At 41.7% G+C, this 22477-nt stretch overlaps 1 protein-coding gene across 2 annotated transcripts in view; it reads right to left on the reverse strand.

The window, feature by feature from the left end:
- The window catches only part of LOC106587205 (myotubularin-related protein 13), a 157348-nt gene that overhangs the window by 129578 nt on the left and 5293 nt on the right, over positions 1-22477 (reverse strand). The gene's annotated exons all lie outside the window — the stretch shown is intronic.

Below are 22477 nucleotides of genomic sequence, written 5' to 3' on the forward strand. Positions count from 1 at the left end.
CCACAACAAATATAAATGGTGAAGCAATCCTACAAGCCAATTGCCAACCCACACTAAGGGGAAGACAAAACAGATATGTTTACAAACTTAGCCTATTATTTCCATCTGCACTAGCAGACACCGCAATAAATAAATAAGCCTATTTCCAAATCAGTGAGCATGGAGCCAAAGCCCTAATGTAGCCAAGTCGCCATTGAAAAATAAACTTGAAAGCATCCAGAACCAAATGTGTAGGGAGTGTAAATGAGTTAATTGACAGTGAAATTGAATTCAAATGTGACACTGCCATCGACGTGAGAAACAAACACACAGAGGTTAAAAGAATGAAGGTGAAATGCATCAACAGATCTGGAATCAGTCACAGCCAATAAATAAATTACAGGGTTGGATTAAATCAAGATGTTTCACCGAGAAAGTGGTCAAAGACTAAGTGCGAGAAACTGAACCCGGACAGCTAACACAGCAAATTACAGAAGTGGGAAGGCCATCCATTTGGGAGTGATCCACTCTGACAGCATGATTCAAGGAGAGGAGGATGAGGAACGAAAGAAGGAAAAAGGGAGAGAGAACCCTCCTCAACCCCAGCATCTGTCAGGTAGGTCACTAATTAGACAGCTCAGGGAAATATCTGCAAACAAGAGGTCAGATCAATAGATTGTGGTGGCACAGAGAGATGCAGTACAAGGCTGATCTGCTGAACACTCATCTCTTTATTATCAGTTCGGTATTCAATGCATGGTTGAACAGACACTGCCACAACATGGACTGCATAGATTCAAAGTGTTTTCTGGTCTATTTTAAGAGCCAATTTATCATGAAAAAGAACACAGGGTCACTGTCACATAATGGCAGACTTGTTTTAGGGAATTTTGAAAAATTTGATGTAATTACTTGTCAACAAAATGTAATGAGTTACAACAAACTGCAACCTATTTAAAGTGGTGATAGAAGAGGATTTGAAATAATCTGGAAAGCTAAGAAATTGAAAAATAATCTAAGAAACTTAAAAGATGCCAAGACCATCTAAAAATGCTTTCCTTTCCAACGTGCCATTTGACACAATGACTTCATTTACATTTAGTTTAAGCTCTGTCACACATACATTTAGCACAGTTTTCCTTCCATCACTGTTGAGAAGAAACCTATCAAGAATGACAAGAGGATGATTGCTGCGCGTAGCCTATTGCTCTGGATTTTGATTGGTAGATAGATTAAATAGGTCCATTCAGCCTAAGTCTTCAGTCTATTAGAGCAACAGACTATATGGGGCAATATATACTGAACACAAATAAACGCAATATGCTGAACTTACAGTTCATAAGGAAATCAGTCAATTGAAATATAGACATGAAGCCCTAATCTATGGATTTCACATGACTGGGCAGTGGTGTAGCCATGGGTGGGCATAGGCCCACCCACTTGGGAGCCAGGCCCAGCCAATCAGATAGAGATTTTTCCAACAAAACTGCATTATTAGAGAGAGAAATACTCCTCAGTTTCATCAGCTGTCCGGGTGGCTGGTCTCAGACGATCCCGCAGGTGAAGAAGCTGGATGTGGCGGTCCAGGGTTGGCGTGGTTACACATGGTCTGCAGTTATATGACCGGTTGGACGTACTGCCAAATTCTCTTAAAACGACATTAGAGGCAGCTTATGGTAGATACATTATCATTCAATTCTCTGGCAACAGCTCTGGTGGTCATTACTACAGTCAGCATGCCAATTGCATGCTCCCTCAAAACTTCTGACATCTGTGGCAATGTGTTGTGTGATAAAACTGCACATTTTAGAATGGTATTTTATTGTCCCCAGCACAAGATGCACCGGTGTAATGATCATACATTTTAATCAGTTCTTGATATGCCACACCTGTCAAGTGGATGGATTATCTTGGCAAAGGAGAAATGCTCACTAACAGGGATTACAAAAGTATTCAGACCCCTTGACTTTTTCCACATTTTGTTACGTTACAGCCCTATTCTAAAATTGATTAAATAAAACAATTCTCTGCAATCTACACAATTTTTGCAAATTAATAAAACAAAAAACAGAAATACCTTATTTACTTAAGATTCAGACCCTTTGCTATGAGACTCAATTTAACTCAGGTGCATCCTGTTTCCATTGATCATCCTTGAGCTGTTTCTACAACTTGATTGGAGTCTACTTGGGTAAATTTAATTGATTGGACATTATTGGAAAAGCACACACCTGCCTATATAAGGTCACACAGTTGACAGTGCATGTCAGAGCAAAAACCAAGCCATGAGATGGAAGGAACTGTCCGTAGAGCTCAGAGACAGGATTGTGTCCAAGCACAGATCTGGGAAAGGGTACCAAAAACCATTCCAGTTTTTGCTTTGTAATTATTGGGTAGTGTGTAGCTTGATCAGGAACATTTTAGAATAAGGCTGTAATCTAACAATAGGTGTAAAAAGTCAAGGGGTCTGAATACTTTCCAAAGTCACTGTAAAATACATTTGTGCACAACATTTGAGAGAAACAAGCTTTTTGTGTGTACAGAGAATTTCTGTGATCTTTTATTTCAGCTCATTTTACATGTTGCGTTTATTTTTTGTTCAGTATAGTTCAACATATCAATGATGTTCAGTACAGTACACCACTTTACACTTCCCTTCTGCTAAATCCTTCCTTGTGTCTCCTGATTCTGCCTTTTCGACCCTACTCTCTTCCCTTTCAGCATCCTATGACTCGCACTGTCTGCTTTCTTTCCCGGCCGGCTCCGCGGCTGAGTGACTCATTGCGCGCTTACAGAACAGGAATCCTGACAGCTGAGCGAAAATAGAGGAAAACTAAACTTGCGGAGGACCTATCATGCTTTCACCTACTCCTCTCTACCTTCTCTTGCTCTGCACCTGCTGCTAAAGCCACTTTCTACCACTAAATGTCAAGCTTCTGCCTCTAACACTAAGAAACTCTTTTCCTCCCTCCTTAATCCTTCACCCCTCAACCACTTTCAATGAGTAGCGAATGTTGTCAACCTTTCTTTCCAATCAACATATCGAGTCCACTGGTCTCACTCACACAGAACTACCCTACGCCTTGACCGCTTTCTCCCCCCTCTCCAGATGACATCCTGCGACTAGTGAGGTCTGGCCGCCCGACAACTTGCCCGCTTGACCCCATATCCCCTCCATCCTTTTCCAGACCATCTCTGGAGACTTCCCAGTCTTCACTATCCCTTATGAACTGATCCCTGACCACTGGCTGCGTCCCCTCTTACTTCAACATGGCCCGAGTTGCTCCCCTCCTCAAAAAAAACAACACTCGACTCATCTGATGTCAAAAACTATAGACCTGTATCCCTTCTATTTCTTTCCAAAACACTTGACCGTGCTGTTTCTGAACAAATTTCTTCTCTCTAAGAATGATCTTCTTGACCCTAACCAGTCAAGCTTCAAGACGGGTCACTCAACCGAGACTGCTATACTCGTGACACAGAGGCTCTCTGCACTGTCAAAGCTGTTCTTATCTTCCTAGATCTATCCGCTGCCTTAGACACCATGAACCATAAGAGCCTCCTCTCCACCTTCTCAGGGCAGTGCACACTCTTGGATTGCATCCTACCTGGCAGGCTACTCCTTCCAGGTGACGTGAAGAGGATCGGTGTCTGCACCACGTACTCTCACTCCTGGTATCCCGAGGGCTCAGTTCTAGGCCCTCTCTTCTCTATATACACCAAGTCACTCGGCTCCATCATATCCTCACATTGTCTCCCTTAACATTGTTATGCGGATGACACTCAACTGCTTCTCTTTTTCCCACTTCTTACACCCAGGTGGCGACACGCATCTCTGCACATCTGGCAGATATCTCAACTTGGATGTTGGCCCACCACCTCAAGACAGAACTGTTCTTCTTCCCGGGGAAGGCCTGCCTGCTCAAAGACCGCTCCATCACAGTTGACAACTTCACACAGTCGTCCTCCCAGAGTGCAAAGAACCTTGGCGTGACCCTGGACAACAAACATCCTGTCGTTCTCAGCAAATATCAAAGCAGTGACTCGCTCCTGCAGGTTCAGGCTCTACAACATCCGTAGAGTACAACCCTACCTCAAACAGGAAGTGGTGCAGGTCGTAATCCAGGCACTTGTCCTCTCCCGTCTGGACAATTCCTTCCATCAAACCCCTGCAACTTATCTAGAACGCCGCAGCCTGCCTGGTTTTCAACCTTCCTAAGTTCTCTCATGTCACCTGCTCCTCCGCACACTCCACTGGCTTCCAGTCAAAGCTCATATCCACTACAAGACCATGGTGCTTACCTACGGAACAGCAAGAGAAACTGCCCCTCCCTACCTTCAGGCTACACCCCAACCCGAGGACTCCATTCTGCCATCTCAGGTCTCTTGGCCCTCCCACCCCTACGGGGGGGGGGGGGGGGACAGCTACCACTCAGCCAAGTCCAAGCGCTTATCTGCCATGGCACACCAATGAGGGAACAAGCTTCCCCTTGATGCTAGGACAGCAGAGTCCTTGCCCATCTTTCAAAAACATCTGAAACCCCTACCTCAAACAGCCTCTTAAATAATTCTCCTCACCTCAACTACCCCCTAAAAATCGAACTTAACCAGCACTTACACTTGAAGGGGGGGGGGGGGGTGTCAAGGTCTGACTCTACTGATAGCTATGTTGAGGAACTTTATGCCTGTGATATGTGATAGTCCCACCTACCTATCGTAAGATGAATGCACAAACTAAGTCTCTCTGGATAAGAGCATCTGCTAAGTGACAAAAAATGTCAAATGTCGTAGCATCCTAAAAAAAACTTAGAACTTGTTGGGTTTGCGCCAGACATAGCGTTTTCCTTGATGGCCAAAAAGCTCAACTTTAGTCTCATCTGACCAGAGTACCTTCTTCCATATGTTTGGGGAGTCTCCCAAATGCCTTTTGGCAAACACCACACGTGTTTGCTTATTTTTTTCTTTAAGCAATTGCTTTTTTTCTGGCCACTCTTCCGTAAAGCCCAGCTCTGTGGAGTGTATGGCTTAAAGTGGTCCTATGGACAGATGCTCCACAGCGGAGATTGGAGTTTTGCAGCTCCTTCAGGGTTATCTTTGGTCTCTTTGTTGCCTCTCTGATTAATGCCCTCCTTGCCTGGTCCGTAAGTTTTGGTGGGCGGCCCTCTCTTGGCAGGTTTGTTATGGTGCCATATTCTTTCCATTTTTTAATAATGGATTTAACGGTGCTCCATGGGATGCTCAAAGTTTGATATTTTTTTTATAACCCAACCCTGATCTGTACTTCTCCACAACTTTGTCCCTGACCTGTTTGGAGAGCTCCTTGGTCTTCATGGTGTCACTTGCTTGGTGGTGTTCCTTGCTTAGTGGTACTGCAGACTCTGGGGCCTTGCAAAACAGGCGTATATATACACACTGAGATCATGTGACACTTAAATGAAGTCCACCTGTGTGCAATCTAATAATAATATTATGACTTCTGAAGGTAATTGGTTGCACCAGATCTTATTTAGGGGCTTCATAGCAAAGGGGATGAATACATATGCACGCACCAATTTTCCGGTTTTTATTTGTAGAATTTCACTTCACCAATTTAGATTATTTTGTGTATGTCCATTACATGAAATCCAAATAAAAATCCATTTACATTACAGGTTGTAATGCAACAAAATAGGAAAAATGCCAAGGGGGATGAATATTCTTGCAGGGCACTGTATTGACGTGTAAGAGTGACATTAAGAGAATTTGCTGACAAGACGGTCTACTGTACATCATGGCACGGTTGCCTTACAAATAGACAGATCTCTTTCCACAAAACACTTTTTATCCCCACATTGACGTTGATTCTGCTTCCTGTAAACATGTCAGCCAAGTGGAGAGTGGCAATGCTCAGCGCTCTCCCCAGACCTAAGCTGGAACAGCAGAGATTTCAGGAAACCACTGGCTCACAGAACATGCTAATAGCAATGTTGGTAATTGAAATTGTAACCAGCAGTAAAACAGGCACTAAACCTTGTATTACAACAAAAATAAATGACAACCTAGCATTTCCTCTCACAGTACCTAAAGTACCATGAAGACTAGGCCTAAACTACTGTCTAAAACACACATGTTAAGTACCATACGCTGTTTGATCATGGTGGAGCAGTGGTCCATGAGTCAGGCAGGTCATGTAGAGGGGAGAGAGCAGGAATCCAATAGGAGGGACTGCTACACCTAATCACCAGTATCATTTGGCTGCTGCCCTTCTGCCCTCAGCAGCTCAAGCCAGCGGTCAGCTGCCCCTTAACACGTTGACCTCTGTCAGGGCTTTGGAGACAGAGGGGAGCCGTTAATCTTCATGAGGGTTCTGGGCCTGTGTGGTGGGCTGAGTAGGGCCCTGGGGAGCCCGTCCCCTGTCCTGACCATGACATCGCATCAAGTGTCTGCAGTATGTGCCCCTTCCCTGATTGAGATCACATGCTTAGAATCTTTCAGCGTTCCAAGCTCTACTTTCCACTCATGGATGACAAATTACAGAATTCCTGACATTTGGTGAGGCTGCACTCTGTAAACAATTAAAAGCAGTCCAGACCATCAGATATTACCCCTTAGATAACAATAAAGCAGCCAGACAGCTGTGGTTAATACAAGCCAGGTCAGCCTAGAACAGAAACATGCTAATTTCAGGATCCTCTTGTAATAACAGACAGAGGAATTCCAAACAACTGGTAGATTTTCCACACTGTTAACCTGCTTGGGGGTCATGACAAAAAATAAACAAGTGAATAACATTCGGTTTATAGAAGTGCTGAATAATATTGATCACTTTCTGGAGAAGACTAAGTTATTGGTCTGTTTAGTAACACCATGGGCCCAATCACTAGCCTACATGGGATTTACCCCATGTTTAACAAGGGTTGCAACAAAAAAAATGACTCAGACCGGCTTAGTCAAACATTATTTTGGCACAGAGTGTTGACTGAACAGGGCTCTGAGTTAACAGTAGCAATGAATAATACTGATTTTAGGCCTATGCCTTGTGTGTCTTAGAAAAATATACATTTCTCAAGTGTTCTTTCTTTTTTTTTTTTTTTACATTGACAGAAATCGCTGCAGAATTCTGTGGTAGCCACGCTGGTTAAGTGTGCCTTGAATTTTAAATAAATCACAGACAGTGTCACCAGCAAAGCACGCCCACACCATCACACCTCCTCCTACATGCTTCACGGTGGGAACCACACATGCGGAGATAATCTGTTCACCTACTCTGCATCTCAAAGACACGGCGGTTGGAACCAGAAATCTCAAATTTGGACCAAAAGGACAGATTTCCACCGGTTTAATGTCCATTACTCGTGTTTCTTGGCCCAAGCAAGTCTCTTAGTCTTATTGATGTCCTTTAGTAGTGGTTTCTTTGCAGCAATTCAACCACGAAGGCCTGATTCACACAGTCTCCTCTGAACAGTTGATGTTGAGATGTGTCGGTTACTTGAACTCTGAAGCATTTATTTTGGGCTGCAATTTCTGAAGCTCGTAACTCTAATGAATGTATCCTCTGAAGCAGAGGTAACTCTGGGTCTTCCATTCCTGTGGCGGTCCTCATGAGAGTCAGCTTCACCCTAGCGCTTGATGGTTTTTGCGACTGCACTTGAAGAAACTTTCAAAGTTCTTGAAATGTTCCGCATTGGCTGACCTTCATGCCTTGGAGAATCGTCTCGCTTTGCTTATTTGAGTTGTTCTTGCCATAATAAGGAATTGGTCTTTTACCAAATAGGGCTATCTTCTGTATACAACCCTACCTTGTCACAACACAACTGATTGGCTTAAGCACATTAAGAAATTCCACAAATTAACAACGCACATCTGTTAATTGAAAGCCATTCCAGGTGACTACCCCATGAAGCAGGTTGAGGGAATGCCAAGAGTGTGCAAAGCTGTCATTAAGGCAAAGACTGGCCATTTGAAGAATTTCAAATATAAAATATTTACATTTGTTAAAAACTTTTTTGGTTACTACATGATTCCATATGTGTTATTTCATAGTTTTGATGTGTTCACTATTATTCTACAATGTAGAAAATAGTAAGAATAAAGAAAAACCCTTCAATGAGTAGGTGTTCTAAAACTTTTGACCGGTAGTGTATTACAGTCGAAAATCTTGTAAAACTTACAGGCACAAAGCAAATGTCAAACCCCCAAAACCAAACTGTAAACCAAACCATTAAACAATGTTTTTCCCGAATACTCCACATAGGTCTCCTGTGTGTCCTAAAAACCTGTTTTTCGTAGACTCAAGGTGTTAATGAGTTGGCCAGGGTATTTTCACAGTAGAGTAATGACCAGAATAAGATAGAGGTTATACCACTGGGTCTGCTGAGAGTTTTCTACACAGTCTGTTAGGGCAACACAGACTATCAGAGCTGGAGGTTACTGCTGCGTGCATTCCACAGCTAACTCAGGCCATTTTTACCATTTTGGCCTGTGGTAAGATACACAGAAAATGTGACTGTTGAGCAAATTTGGGACAAGAGACCAAAAAATGTGCTGAGAGTAAGATGAGCAAATATTTGCAAACACTTGCATCACAACGGCTTCAATGAAAACAAGCTCAAAATGAAAAACCTAAAGAGAAAAAAGAAAAAAAAGGAGGCCAAAGACATTATTCATCATTGACTGATTCGGTTTCCAAAACAACCATAGGATGGTCATTGGTCTCTCTTGATATATTCTCTCTTGATTAGCGCAGGTGGTTCTTCTACTGGAAAAAGGTTAATCCATCTTCCTGGCCTTGGTCTTCTAGCAGAGCTGCTCCATAAATCAGCTCTAGGAGGCCTGGGCAGGCCTTAGACCGGCGGCTAGCCGCCAGCTTTCGTCATCTCCACGTCATCTCCTAACCTACATCTGGCCCAGTGTGTGGACAGGTGTGCCGGTTGGTCGGAGACGGGTTGGCAGGTGCTGCCAACTCTGTTTTCCTCTGTTCCACAAGAAGGTTTTTATTAAAATTCCCCACCGCTGCTCCACGTAATGAAACCCAGTTAGTGCTGAATGCTATTTTTTCAGCAAGAGTTATTACGTAAAGCCCCTCATCACTCCAACAACCTGTCCAAAAGCTTTCCACCGCCCCCATCCTAGAACGAAACACACTGGATGTTCCAAAGAGAAGATATGCAAAGGACTATGCCATGGTTTGCATGGGAAAGGGTATCAAAGATGATCAAGTGAATGTCAGAGATCCAATTCCAGGAAGCATTCCAGTGTCTGAAAGCAGCTGCAGAACTAGGAAAATATTTGGAAGGAAAGGCATCAGGGCATCACAGGAAAAGATGGACCAAAATACACATCAACCATCAAAATAATATGGGTCAAATGAATTAAGAGCCGTGGAAGGTTAACCATACAGCCAGTGACGTACCTCGCACACATCATTTGTTAACTTGTCCTTTATGGATGACGAATGGTGGCCATAAAATGTTCCTAAGTAAGTGGTTTTGTTTTGGTTTAATTTCCCTAAAAGAGCAAGGCATATGAATGAAAAGGTTTCATTGAGTTCAATCCTCTGGCATCCATTACAACTAGTCTACAGCTATGATCTTTATGTGAACATTGACAGATATCTGATCACAGAGATTAGGCAGTTACTGATTAGGGAGTGGGACTTGCCATGGCTTCCTTTGCAATCCTTCCTACGGTATCACACATTGTGTGACAATCAGCACCCTACTCTTCCATCATACAATATGCAAATGCTTTTCCTAACTGATTACTTGACTTTCATAAGTACTTGAATGGAATGTTAATATTTTTGGAACACAGAATCCCCATCTGGATAGCTGCTCAGAAGCAGTGTATTCAGTGGAGTTTCCCTGGACAAGCTTTGGCTATCACCCCTCCTGCACTCTCCACTCTGACGAAGAAAGGAAGGAACTCCTCCATTGTGGTCAGGATGCCTCATCACAAAGAGCAAATCCAAAAGGGAAGCTGCCCAAAGTGCATCAGCCAATCAATAGAGGCAACAAATCCCTGGTGTTCAATAACATAGGAGATATTTCCACATCTGACATCTTGTAAATTCTACAACCTGAGTATCTCTATTGGCCAAAAGCAGAAGCTGAATGAAAGCTACGGACTTACTCTGACAGAGCACATCACAAATTCCTATAACAAATATGATTGAAATAATACTAGGTGAAGATAGTGTTATGACTAAGGCCTTGCACAAGCTTCCTGAACTGTAACAACAATTAGGGCTGGCACAATTACCGTATAAGCACGTATGAATAGAACAGGCTTGGAACCCTGACGATTTAACTGGTAAACTTACAGGTTCACTTGCAATGACTGCCTGGGATACCATCATTTTCATTGTAATGTAGAATGTTTATTAAATGATGTGGCTCTAGCAATGGGAATTACATTTTTGTATGTCAATTGAATCAACAAATCACAGCACATATTCATGGGTACACTTCCTGCTATATCTTCCTGATTTGCGCCTGCGGGTACACTCGCAATGGCAGCCAGTCCACCCATTAATAATAATAATTTATTCAACTTTTATAGCACTATTCATTGATATAAAAATCTATGCACTTTAGAGCAAAAAAATACTAATTTAGAAAAACATCATTCATGAGAAGGGTGGTCATGAGAGGGTCAGGAAAGTTAATGGCTTGAGGGGTCATCGGAGGAAGGTGGTCATAAAGGGGAGCGCAAGCAAAGCTGGTCTGTGTCAAAGCGTCTTGCGTCTCTGCCGTCTGTGTGGCTTCGCCGTAGCTGGACTCGGATGAAGTTTGAGCTCAGCCACTGCAGTTCATGTGGCGGTCCTCATGAGAGCCAGTTTCATCATAGTGCTTGATGACTTTTGCGACTGCACTTGAAAGTTACAACATTCTTGGAATGTCTTAATGTAGTGATGAACTGTTGTTTCTCTTTGCTTATTTAATCTGTCATAATATGGACTTGGTCTTTTAGCAAATAGGGCTATCTTCTGTATACCACCCCTACCTTGTCACAACACAACGAATTGGCTCAAACGCATTAAGGAAAGAAATTCCACAAATTAACTTTTAACAAGGCACACCTGTTAATTGAAATGCATTCCAGGTGACTACCTCATGAAGCTGTTTGAGAATGCCAAGAGTGTGCTAAGCTGCCATCAAGGCAAAGGGTGGCTACTTTTTTGGTTACTACATGATTCCATGTGTGTTATTTCATAGTTTATATGTCTTCACTATTATTCTACAATGTAGAAAATAGTAAAAATAAAGAAACCCTGGAATGAGTAGGTGTCCAAACTTTTGACTGGTACTATAATATATATATATATATATATATATATATATATATATATATATATATATATATATATATATATACACATCTATCTATCTACACACACACACACACACTCAACAGTATGGACACCCCTTCAAATTAGTGGAGTCGGCTATTTCAGCCATACCTGTTGCTGACAGGTGAATACATAAAAAAATAAAAAATAATTAAAATAAAAAAAATCAAGCACACAACCATGCATCTCCATAGACAAACATTGGCAGTAGAATGGCCTTACTGAAGAGCTCAGTGACTTCCAACGTGGCACCATCATAGAATGCCACCTTTCCAACAAGTCAGTATGTCAAATTTCTGCCCTGCTAGAGCTGCCCCAGTCCACTGTATGTGCTGTTATTCTGAAGTGGAAACGTCTAGGAGCAACAACGCATACAAGCTCACAGACCGGGACTCTGAGCTTGTATGCGTTGTTGCAATGGACGAATCTGGGTTTGGCGGATGCCAGTAGAACGCTACCGGCCCCAATGCATACTGCCGAGTGTAAAGTTTGGTGGAGGAGGAATAATGGTCTGGGGCAGTTTTTCATGGTTTGGGATAGGCCACTTAGTTCCAGTGAAGGGAGATCTTAACACTACAGCATACAATGACATTGTAGACAATTCTGTGCTTCCAACTTTGTGGCAACAGTTGGGGAAGGCCTTTTCCTTTATCAGCATGACAATGCCCCCGTTCACAAAGCGAAGTCCAAACAGAAATGATTTGTTGAGGTCAGTGTAGAAGAACTTGACTGGCCTGACCTCAACCCCATCGAACACCTTTGGGATGAATTGTAACGTGGGCTGCGAGCCAGGCCTAATCACTCAACATCAGCGCGTGACCTCACTAATGCTCGTGGCTGAATGGAAGCAAGTCCCCGCAGCAATGTTCCAACATCTAATGGAAAGCCTTCCCAGAAGAGTGGAGGCTGTTACAACAGCAAAGGGGGGAGATCAACTTCATCTTAATGCCCATGATTTTGGAATGAGATGTTCGACGAGCAGGTGTCCACATACTTTTGGTCATGTAGTGTATATTTTCAATAACCAAATATATTGCATTTTCAGGTGTTTGAAGCTGGTGTACAAAACTGAAAAAAATACGCAAAAATGAAACTTAAAAACGGGAAACATAGGTCTGTTCTATCGCTTCTTAGACATGCTTTCAATGAGAATGACATAACTAATATTTGTAACTTAATTTTTCAACTTAAGTATAAGAAATCGAAGATGTGGCAAATTATATCAAGCCCAGAGCTCCTGCTATGCATTTGGTTTGCTAACTTGCGGCTAGATTTCAAGATCCAGCTTCTTGGTTACAGCAGAGACATTCACTCCTCTTCTGGATCAAGATCCCAGTTGACTAAATTGTTTTGTACGTAAAAACACTTTTCTTTATTAATAATAATAATAATAATGTTATTTTGTAGCAATAGCAACCTTGTGTGTACATTTGTTAATAGTGTATATCCCGGTATGGTACAGAAACAATGTGACAGTATGAAAATCTGGATACCGCCCAACCCTAGTGTGTAAGTGATTGTGCATCACATGGTAGATGGCTGTTCAACAGTGATGGCCTAGTAAAATAAACTGTATTTTAAGCTGTCTTTCACTGCTGCAGTTAGTGCTTTTCTCAGATACTATGGCTGTGTTTACCTCTGCCATGTGCAATTGCATTATTCTGATTGAGAGTCGATACCAAATTCCTTATTTTAACTTATATATATTTTGTATTTACCCTGTCCGGATATCCGAGAAACAAAAATGTAATAACATTAACTTAGAATCATTTAAAATGCTCATCCCCACCATCATGGCAACTTAATGAAAGTATAAGACAAATGGTGGGGATTTCAACGACAAAAGCATTACACTACAGCAAAAAGGTTCGTGTGACAGGATCCTTCACTTACAGTCAAACCTCTGCAATGTCAGAAAAGTATTATTGTTACCAATGCTACAGGGTTGTAATAAAAAGTGTGGACAGTTTTAAGGAACAATGTTTTTTTAACATGGCCTATTACAGTGTGTAGGCCCACAAGTCCTTGGCCAAGTGGATAATCCTGGTCTGAGTCACTAGTCATAAAAGCAAAGTGTTTGATGTGACATGCCAACTCTTTTCCTATGTACTTTGAAAACAGCTGGTAAACATTTCCTCTACACCTTTGGATATCCCTGGTAAAACAGCCAATAACACCCTCCAATGATTTATGATTCATAATTTCAGCAATAACACCCGTCAACACCTGAGATGCATGTTTTGTATTAACACCACGTTAGACAAACAGGAAACATGGAATGCCAGTCTCTCAACCCATTTGTAAAAAAAAAAAATCCTGTCTGTACGTCTGCAGAGTGGAGCTTGATCTGATAACATACTACTGTACGCAGCATAGTGTTGATTTAATGTGGGCTACAGTGTCACCCCTGAGTAACTAAAGGAGGACTAATCAAAAGCTAGTTCTTGTCTCCCATCCTGCAAACAAAACTTTCATCCTAAATAAATAAGTAAAGGGTGAAGCGGCTCTTATCTCAGGACAATTTGTTTAAGCCGTTACTTGTTGCCTACACAAACTGATTAACTGAGGTGTGTGTGTGTGTGGGGGGGGGGGGGGGTAGTGGTCAGTATAATAAATCCTTTGTCTGATGTGGGGGGGTGGGGTATTCCCCACCATTTGTCCATATTTTCCCCCTGTGATTTCAATCAGGGCCAATTCCATGCTCCACAACTGGGTCTGAGATAACAGTGCATGCATTCCAACACCCTCACTCACACAGGCTGGACGGGCACTCACCAGTCTACCCGAGAGGCAGGTAACTTTCAGAAGGAAGGATATCTTAAGCAAACCGATAACACTCAGAATAAACTTACAATACAATGCTCCCTTGTCATATAATTGCTACATTTACTATCAATATAAAAGCGTTTAATTGCTATATTGTAATTACTAAGCCACCATGGCCTATTTATTGCCTTAACTCCCTTATCTTACCTCATTTGCACACACTGTATATAGACTTTTGTTTTCTTTTTTTATCTACTGTATGTTTTGTTTATTCCATGTGTAACTCTGTTGTTGTATGCGTCAAATTGCTATGCTTCATCTTGGCCAGGTCGCAGTTGCAAATGAGAACTTGTTCTCAACTAGCCTACCTGGTTAAATAAAGGTGAAATAAAATAATAAATAAAATCTGGATTGCATTTGTGATTATTTTTTGCAATGCGAATATTGGGTCACGACTGATACAACCTGGTTCAATTTGGGTCCTGAGGCAAAACTAGTTGAGAACCACTGATGTAGACAATAAGCTAGGCCCATGATGTTGTGCAACATGGAAGGATAAATGTGATCCTACCACACCAGCTTTGGAGATCTGCACTTCTTGTAGCCCTTTAGCTGCAGCGGGGAGGCCTTCACAGGGTGCCTGCCATTTCTGTCTAGATGGGAGGGCTGAGTATGAGAGAGTGGATGTATGACTGTTTGTGTTAATCCTTTATTATACTGGCCAGTGTCATAATTCATATTTCACCAATTTACAGTTATATGCATTAGGGCCTTCCCTGACAACAAAAAAATCTTGGTCGACTGAAAGTCGACTGTTCTTTCAATTGGTCCAAAATTTTAAAGGTGTATTTTTCCATATATAGACACCCTTTGTGTTTTACTAAAATCAACAATATGCATTGAGCTTGTCTGACGCTTAAAGCTTACAGTTGATGAAAAAAGACAAATGCCTCAAGAGGGCGGCAGAGATTGAGATAACCAGAAGAGATTAAAAAAAAATGTAACCTGACCCAACTATTCGCCTCCCGCGCCTGCAGATTCTGCCATTACTCTCCTGAAGTTGCCGGTAATAAGCTACACGAGGAGTCGTCAACCTTTCTCAAATGGAATGTCAATGTATTTTACCATTTCTTCTGATCTGCGTGCCAGTTATGGTTTTCATAAGCATATTTTCATGAACCAGTTTCATTTCATTTATAATAACGTCTTCATATCTCAAAATTATTGTCACGTGTTTAATCAAAATGCTATCCAAATCTAAATGAAAATGATACAAACCTAAAAAAATACAAAATAAAGTTACTTTGATTGCCATGGCCAACTACATAAAAAAACAGCCTTCATAAAGCCAACAAATAAAAAAAACATTGCAGCCTGCAGGTAGAAAATATCCTGATAAAAATAAATATCCTATGAATCACATTGGCTACATACGGCCTGGCCTGTCTGCAATGAACTTGAAACATTGTATCAACTATTAGCTTGCGCTAGCAAACTTGCAACATTGCATAGAATATTCTGGGCCCTCAGTTTCCAGCACCAGTGAGCTCTGGACAGACACAGCTGTAGGCTATTTGCGCAAGAGATAAGAAGCAGTGCTCGACTTGGGCAGGAGCTCACCTGAGCGGAGTACCGGCACCTCAAAATGTTCTACTGCTTGAGCGCCTGTTCCTCTTACAGAATATAAGCTCAAAAGTATTGTGGAGCTCCTGCACCTAAATATCAACAGTATCAGCATCCAGTACCGGAACCTATCTCAGTCCAAGTCAAGCACTGATAAGAAGAAGTAATCAGGTAGACCTATTTGATGAAGTTTCCACTGGATCAGAGCATGATGTTTTTCCCTGGTTATTGAAAGGGAGAGAGCTGGAAAGATTTTTTAAATACATTGAGGAACTATTGTTATTCTCAATGGATGTAAAAACAGAATGTTTGCTTGCTGTTAGAGGTGAAGAAAACATTACTTTGAGAAGCTCCACAGGTAATTTAGTGGTGGTGATTTAAGCCAATCAGATCCCCAAATGGGCACATTTATATGCCTACATTTGTGTGCAGGTCAGGCACTCTATAGGCCTAATACTATGTGTGCGCGTCCTTACTCAACATTGACAGGAGCGCTCCAAACAAAAAACTATTACTAAATTGACAAAACTAAATGGAATGAAATAAACCAAAACTTGTTTCTCACAAGTGTAGCATAGGTTGTGCGCTCTGCTAACAACGTGTCCAAATCGACAATGATAACGGGAAGACTGGAATAACATTGACTGCATGAAGAGAAATTACTGGAACCAAAGTAACAAACATTGTAAATTAGAAATTATCTAGTGATGCATCGATATGACATTTTTGGCCGATACCCGATATTTTCCTTGCCACAAAAACGATATCCGATATTTAAAATGTTTGCAGCCTTTTAAGCATTCTAGTACAGTTAAATAATTAACACACACACACACACCACACACACACACACACACGCAGCGGTCTAAGGCATGGCATCTTAATGCAAGAGGCGTAACAGTCCCTTGTTTGAATCCAGGCTGTATCACATCCGGCCATGATTGGGAGTCCCATAGGGCGGTACACAATTGGCCCAGCATCGTCCGGGTTTGGCCGTCACTGTAAATAAGAATTTGTTCTTAACTGACTTGCCTAGTTAAATAAAGGTTACACACACACACACACAACTGACCAAAAAGTTGTTGGCATTTACGTATGTCCCCATTAACAGTAAATCAATCAAAACCTATTTCTTTCACTTACTTGCCTTGCAGTTTTGTTCAGGTAAAGTAGCGGGCTAGCTATTTATTTTCATGAACTGAAGTTCAATTTCAATAGGGGAACAACAATACTTACAACGATTCCTAAATCATTGCTAAGAATAATGAAAATGACTGCAGTTGCTACTGGTCATTGTTTTCAGGCTGGTTGTATTGGTGCTAGCTAGGTACCAAGGTAAAGCAAGCTACCCCAGAAGTTGTGGTCGAACAAAATTATGCTTTATTACCAACGCAGTAAACACATCGTGCGTGGCCGGTGTTTCCAGACTTTTTGTACAGCTTTGACAGTGCTACTGTATCTTTTTTGACAAGGAAATACCCAAACGGCGTTCCATAGTATGCATGTCGTGAAGCTAATAGCAAAGACGCTATTACTGTGTAACTCCGGTAAGGCAACATCTGAAAAATAGCGCACTTGGTAGTGTGTACCGGTGCTCGACCAGTCGGCGAAAGCCAACATCACCCACGACAGAGAACGGTTGATTGTCAAGGGCAATGAATTCCATTATCTTGGCTTTAATGAATTTCGACTTTTGAGTTGTCTCGCTGAAATTCTTACTCTTTCAAATGACTACTCGACTTGTTGACTGCTCGATCGACACAGCAGACATTGTGGGCTAGGTTATGAATGCTGTGTTGCACGTGTGGCGCAAAATTGAACGTGCCGTTGTTACGGCATGTACCTACACTACCGTTCAAAAGTTTGGGGTCACTTAGAAATGTCCTTGTTTTTGAAAGAAAAGCACATTTTTTGTCCATTAAAATAACCTCAAATTGATCAGAAATACAGTGTAGACATTGTTAATGTTGTAAATGACTATCGTAGCTGGAAACGGCAGATTGTTTATGGAATATCTGCATAGACATACAGAGGCCCATTATCAGCAACCATCACTCCTGTGTTCCAATGGTAGGTTGTGTTAGCTTATCCAAATGTATCATTAAAAGGCTAATTGATCATTAAAAAACCCTTTTGCAATTATGTTAGCACAGCTGAAAACTGTTGTGCCGATTTAAAGAAGCAATAAAACTGTCCGCCTTTAGGACTAATTGAGTATCTGGAGCGTCAGCATTTGTGGGTTTGATTACAGGCTCAAAATGGCCAGAAACAAAAAAAAAAACTTTCTTCTGAAACTCAGTCTATTCTTGTTCTGAGAAATGAAGACTATTCCATGCGAGAAATTGCCAAGAAACTGAAGATCTTGTACAATGCTGTGTACTACTCCCTTCACAGAACAGCGCAAACTGTCTAACCAGAATAGAAACAGGAGTGGGAGGCCCCAGTGCACAGCTGAGCAAGAGGACAAATAAATGTGTGCCTAGTTTGAGAAACAGACGCCTCACAAGTCCTTAACTGGCAGCTTCATTAAATAGTACCCACAAAACACCAGTCTCAACAGTGAAGAGGCGACTCCGGGATGCTGGCCTTTAACATTTATTGTTAGATTAATACATGGCTACTAGCAGTACATGTTATATTCAGAGTTAGCGATCTAGCTAATGTGTTTTGAGTTTCCACTTCCTCTGGTGGTTAATTAGCACCAATTGAATTATGCCTATATATAATATTAGTACACAAAGATAAAAGGCAAATTAATGAACAAAAACATCTGAAAAAAGCCTGAAGCCCGATTTTGATAGTAACATAACAAAAATACCCTAATTGTCAATACAAAATTCATGACAATCACTGGATTTGGTCACATATGAAAAGATTTTGAATCATGCATTCCTACTTGGACAATGTTAGATTTAACAATGCATTTATTGAATACCATCTCAGTAGTCTATTACACTTCTTAATAAATCATTGTGAATGACATTCTAAGATGACTTTAATGTATTCTGTGTGACCCTGCACAACATTTCTCCCAGGGAAAATGTTAGTCTGGAGCCCTAGAAATGGATAAACCCTCTCTAAATGACCTATTGACATGTCATTCAGCACTCACACAGTACTGTACAAAATGTACTGTCGACAATAAAACCTTAGTCAACTAAGCCAAGAATGCTGGCTCCAGTAGCGTCTTTCGACAAATGGCTGTTTGCTTAAGTATTTTGCTTGTGCAAATAGGCAAGCACAAGTGACGCAAGTGTCAGATAAATCACATTATAAAGGCCAGTCAAAAAAATACAAATCAGCTTTGTGATAAATCTTTGTATACGGCAATTTGCCACATTTTTTCAACACAACCCTTGCAATATGCTAATAAGTAATGATGGATCTGCATTTATTCACAATTTCTCACTTAAGCAACAAATCAACAAAACATTACTCATCAAGAAGCAGCAATCACAAGCTGAACCCTACAGTACAACAGCCAAAGCCAAGTCTGGAGAAACCATTTGAGTCATGCTACAGTAGATGCTGATGAAGACATTCTACCCCACATTGACCTCTCGCATGCTTGCATCCCTAAAAAGTGCACAGCTTAAATGATAGAACCATCAGGCATCGGCATATGGAAGCAGTTCGTTCTCGCTCGCAATGAATGCGAGGGTATTTTTTCTTGCAGGTTTGAGTCACATTATGTAAGCCATTTCCTGTGTCCACAACCTTAATACAAGGGAGCAAGGTCTGTCATAAAGCCAGGATGGGCCAGTAAATGCCTCAAACATCTATGTAGCTCTAATCGGAGAGGTTATCATTTCTGTCACATACAGTATGAGGCAGGCAGCAGGGCAAATTCCTCCATTTCACTTTGCAAATTACGATTTATGGCACACAGTAAGCCAGAGAACATTTACTACAGCTCCAACGCCAATAACCAGAAAGAGTATCCTTCAGTAGGGAGAAAGACAACCTGCTTATTCAAGTCTGCATCCAGGCACACTTTTTTCCCCTATTTCTTTTTTACATTCCAGCTCAACGCAGCAAAATAAATCCAAGGTTCATGGATCAAATCAGACATTAGTCCCCAGAGAAACAAAGCCCAAGTACAACCTCTGGAGATACATCTTTCCCTTTCAAGATGATTTGATACGCATCTAGATACATGGGCTCCGATACAGGAACGATTATAGTTTGAAACGAGTCGGTGCTATTCGGTTTGACACATTCATTTTTCATTGTAAATTAAAATCTGTTGCTGATGGAGCGTCTCTGAGCTAGCTGTCTATCTGTCTAAAGGATGTACAGTGCATTCGGAAAGTATTCAGACCCCTTGACTTTTTCCACATTTTGTTACGTTACAGCCTTACTCTAAAATGTATTAAATTATAATTCCTCATCTACACACAATACCCCATAATGACAAATAAAAACCCTGGAATGAGTAGGTGTGGCCAAACTTTTGAGTAAGTATTCAGACCTTTTGCAATGAGACTCAAAATTGAGCTCAGGTGCATCCTGTTTCCATTGACCACGTCTCTACAACTTGATCGGAATCCACCATTGGTAAATCCAAGTGATTGGATATAATTTTGAAAGGCACACACGTCTATATAAGGTCCCAGAGTTGACAGTGAATGTCAGAGCAAAAACCAAGCCCTGAGGTTGAAGGAATTGTCCGTAGAGGTCCGAGACAGGATTGTGTCGAGGTACAGATTTGGGGAAGGGTACCCAAAAACAATTCTGCAGCATTGAAGGACCCCCAAGAACACAGCACCTCGAGCATTCTTACATGGAAGAAGTTTGGAACCACAAAGGCTCTTCATTGAGCTGGGTGCCCGGCCAAATTGAGCGATTGGGGGAGAAGTGCCTTGGTCAGGGAGGTGACCAAGAACCCAAAAGGTCACTCTGACTGAGCTCCAGAGTTCCTATGTGGAGATGGTTCGAGTGGCCAGACTGAAGCCAGTCCTCGGTAAAAGGCACAATCGCCCGCTTGGAGTTTGCCAAAAGGCACCTAAAGACTCTCAGACCATGAGAATCAAGATTCTCTGGTCTGATGAAACAAAGATTGAACTCTTAGGCCTGAATGCCAAGCGTCACGTCTGGAGGAAACCTGGCATCCCTAATGTGAAGCATGGTGGTGGCAGAATCATGCGGTGGGGATGTTTTTCAGTGGCAGGGAATGGGAGACTAGTCAGGATAAGATGAACGGAGCAAAGTACAGAGAGATCCTTGATGAAAACCTGGTCCAGAGCGCTCAGGACCTCAGACTGACGCGAAGGTTCACCTTCCAACAGGACAACAACCCTAAGCACACAGCAAAGACAATGCCGGAATGATTCGGAACAAGTCTCTGAATGTCCTTGAGTGGCCCAGCCACAGCCCAGACTTGAAAACCGATCAAACATCTCTGGAAAGAACTGAAAATAGCTGTGCAGTGACACTCCCCATCCAACCTGACAGAGCTTGAGAGGATCTGCAGAGAATGGGAGAAACTCCCCAAATGCAGGTGGGCCAAGCTTGTAGCGTCATACCCAAGAAGTCTCAAGGTTGTAATCATTGCCATAGGTGCTTCAACAAAATACTGAGTAAAGGGTCTGAATACTATTTTATATATATATATATATATATATAAAAATTGTCATCTTAAATGTACATACACACATTTCTAAAAATGTGTTTATGCTGTGTCATTATTGGGTATTATGTGTAGATTGATGGGGGGGGGGGGGGGGGGGGTGATTTAATCAATTTTAGAATAAGGCTGTAACATAACAAAATCTGGAAAAAGTCAAGGGGTCTGAATCATTTCCGAATGCACTGTAGGCACTTTAGCTGAGCCATAAGAGACACTGGACATCTACCCCCACACTCAGTTCGGGGGAAACGTTTGCTTTTTAATCTCAAATCACCGTCACCAACTAATTTATTGGTCATTTTTGCAGATCCATTATCACAGAGAATCAGACAAATTAGCTACTTAGCTTATTCAAGCCTGTCTCAAAATACAACACTGCCCCTTTGAGACAACAAAAAAAAGCTCAATACCTGACTTGCTTTTCAGATGTCTACAAATGTACACGGTTGTGCTCTTGTAGGAAGAAATCACTCACCTATTGCTGACTACATATCATCTATAACTGGGTTAATAACTCACTAACTAGCAAAGGATAACTGGCTACATGCAGCTCTTGCTTTGATCTCAAAACAAGCTCAACTACTCACGACCACAGCTGTGGGCTCCCGAGTATCGCAGCGGTCTAAGGCACTGCATCTCTGTGATTGTGGCGTCACTACAGACACCCTGGTTTGTGTCACAACAGGCCGTGACTGGGAGACCCATAAGGCAGGGTACAATTGGCCCAGCATCGTCCATGTTTGGCCGTCATTGTAAATAAGAATTTGTTCGTAACCGACTTGCCTAGTTATATAAAAAAATAATGTAAAAACAGTCCAGCTCAAAGTAAATGGCACAGATCCATATATGGCAATGGTCTATTTGCATATAGGCCTACTGCAGCTCTGATTGGTTATGCCGCACTGGTCTCTGTAGAGTTCGGGCTGAGTCGTGTACAATAGAATCTACTCAGATACCTTCTGCCTACAACAACATTTCTTGCATAGCTAGTTTTGTTTCGGTATGTTGCATTGAAAGTGGTTAATACTGCATTGATTCGGTCACAATTGCCACAGTGAAGGGAAATGTTGACAGTGTTAACAGGGAAAACTCTACAATGTTGAGTGAAGTTCAATCTCGTGCTTCTCTCCTTCGGTTGACTTTTCTTCTGC

The sequence above is a fragment of the Salmo salar genome, chromosome 26, assembly GCF_965601325.2.
Source record: "Salmo salar chromosome 26, fSalSal1, whole genome shotgun sequence".
Classification (NCBI taxonomy): domain Eukaryota; kingdom Metazoa; phylum Chordata; class Actinopteri; order Salmoniformes; family Salmonidae; genus Salmo; species Salmo salar.